Here is a 3,119-nt window from a genome sequence, read left to right as displayed (position 1 = left end):
TGCCAGAGTGGGAAGACATAGAAAAGCATGACCATGAATTCATCATTAATACCCCAGGCACAGCTAGTGAAAACGTTTCCTTAGCCCTTAGATGTACACAGGCACAGCTGTGGATGCAACCAGTGGCTGCTTCAGTCATTTGAGAAGGAGGAGAAGGCACATTCCCCACTGAAATTCGTGAAATTGTTTGGGATAACGCCTCAGATTTAGAGAAAGAACTCCAGTCTTGGTGAGTTTTAGGTAATTTACCTCTAACCCTGTGACAAGCATGGTAACAGCTTTTGTTTTGACTACACACAATGCATCAGTAAGGTTGATCCAGCCAATTGTTGCTCTGGGGTTCAGTCATGAGGGGACCGTATTACATCCTTCTGAACGCAGGATGTGGGCACAAAAAGTTGAAGGAAAGTGGAAAACGATTAACTCAGAATCCCGTCCTGCAAAAGAAAACTTCAGATTTGTACGTGAAAGAAGCGTAAATGATGCCAGAGGTATTTGTTTAGATACAGAGCAGAGCATTTGTCACTTTGAAATGCATCCTGTTAACCAAACCACAGGACAGGGCTGTGTCTGCCTTTGAACAGCACGTCCCACTGCACTGGTGGATGCAGTCACTGTGAATGAAAATCAGTTTAACCTCTCTGTGTTTGTAATTTTATCAGAATTGAGGGTTGTGACTTTTCCTGTCGAGCACCTGGTACATTGCACCAACAGATCAAAGCGAGTTTGATTCCTGTGCAGGAAATGTTGCCCGTGCTTGTAGGAATGAGCTTCACCTCGGTCACACAATTACTGAAACACGATGAATGGAAGGGAATTCTTGAAGAGGTTAAAAATGCAGGAAATAAAACTCCAATCACAATACACTGTGACACAGAGAGCACACGGAGAGTATTTAAAAGATTAGAAAAAGACTCATCTCATCACTGGTGGGATGTGCTTTTTGGGTGGTCACCAACAGCAACCGGTTTACTCAATGCCCTGGTTCACCCAATTATTGTTTTACTCATTTTAGTGTAGGTTTGGTTTTGTCTGTTGTAATATTTGTTTGGAACTGGAGAATGCGACGACGAACGGGAACCTTGACTTCAGCACCAAGGGCATATGGCAGGATTTTAAAGGACACCTACCGTACAACGTGGATAGACAAAAAAACCCCCTATATATTAGTAAAAGAATGTACTAATCCTAAAGAAGAAGTGGGGAAATGAGTCAAGGCTCTAAAAGGTTAAAATTTTAGCTAAGAGTTAGAAGAAATTTGTATTAATTAAGATAGAGAAACAAAAGTTAATGATTAGTGGATGCCTAAGCTAGAGCCAAGTGATGTATTATTTGCCATTATATTTTGGTTTAAGTTTTGTTTGTAAAAGGAAACAGAACAAATGAACTGTCATCAAAACAAATTGAAACCAATAGAGCCAAGAACAGCACCTGGGTTTTGTAGTAATTAATGCAAAGTAGGAGATCTTGGGCTGTGCCAAGAGGTCACGAAGGGCTGCCAACAGCAAGGAGGTGAAAAGGTCACTGTGAGGAAGACATTCCTGACTTCATCTTTCAGGACCACTGACCCAATTCGAGACCACCGACCCAATTCCAGAGAGAAACTGCGCACGAGTGAAAGGCCAATGATCTCATTGTTATAAACACATCGCAATATTGGCTTCTCGCAAGTATTAAGGTGAATATTATATAATGTTAGAAATGCTTTTGCTGTGTGCCTGTAGTTTTCTTTCTTTTTAGCAAGAATTTAGCAAGTGTGAGCAAGTAAGATAACCTCCAAGCGAGCAGAAGATGAGGCCCAAAGCTGCAATCAGCCCTTTCTGGAGAATTAAGAGGGCCACTTGACTATCAACTCTCACCTAGCGAGCCCAAGCCCAAGAATCAAAAGAAATAAAACCGCAAGGCAGAAGAATACACATGCTGTAAAAAGGCGGAACCAAGGAGTGGCCATGCAGAACAGTTCCGGGAAAAGTTTGGATATGCATAAAGAACAGACAGTAAAAATGGTATAAAAAGGACCAACCTCGAGCATCAGGTGTGCTCTTGGCAAAGCGCCAAGGCACCTGGCCATTACCTCTTTGCTTTATTTTATGTGTCTGTTATTGTCTTTTTATTAAACTTTTAAATTCTCACGGAAGAGTGAACCTCGTTTTTCACATCATTTTAATAAGGAGTGGGGGACGGGAGGTGCTGGGGCCATACATATGTACACGATGTAAAACTTTGAGTAATAAATAGAGAACAAAGAACCTTGTACTTGGCTGGAATGTCTTCAGGAGGCTGCTGCCGTGCCGCCCGCCCGTGCCTGAATCAACACAGCACTGTCTAATGAATCACGCCACAACCGGGCCAGGAGACCCTTCAGAGACAGTCAGAGAAGTGGGTATTTGCTTTATTCGGCGCGCCGGGTGTGTGGGGATCACTCCTCCAAACACACACACCTGGTGCTCTCTACAACACGGTATGATGGGCTAAATTATGAATATTCATCACATTCCTTGGGACAGGTGTGGTTATACAAATTATTTCTCGGAAGTCATTAGCATATGGGCCACGCATGTGCTGTGTGTCCTGGTGGTCGTGCTGAGGAAGGCCTCTCCTCTTCCTCAGGCCTTCTGATGAAGGCCAGTAGTCATCCTCTCATGAACTTTTCACCTTTCTCCCTGGGCATGCATAGTCCTTTGAAGAATGATTGAGTCTCTGAGATGATCCTTGTCCCCTCTATTTTGACAAGGTTAGGGTGAATTCGGCTTCTTAGGCTTTGTAATTAACATCTTCTGTCTGAACTAACATTTGCTGTCTCCTAATAGTTAACTTGTGCTTACATGAGTTAGTTATTGACTGCCCCTTCTTCACTAATTGTAATTTGTCCGTGGATATCGGGATTTAATGAACCAGCCCCATGCCCGCCATCTTCCCGTCCCTCGTGGCTCCGCAATTTCCCGCCACACGCCGCCGCCTACAACTCCCGTCATGCTGCGCTACTGCTGCCTTCAACTCCCGTGATGCTCTGCCACGACCGCCTACAACTCCCGTCATGTCCCGCGGCTCCATCACGGCTGCCTACAACTCCCATCGTGCCAAGTGCGCGGCGCTCCTCCCCCTTCCCTCACGTGACC

Source organism: Coloeus monedula (assembly GCF_965178545.1).
Source record: "Coloeus monedula genome assembly, chromosome: 39".
Classification (NCBI taxonomy): Eukaryota; Metazoa; Chordata; class Aves; order Passeriformes; family Corvidae; genus Coloeus; species Coloeus monedula.
Note: the sequence above shows the minus strand (reverse complement) of the source record.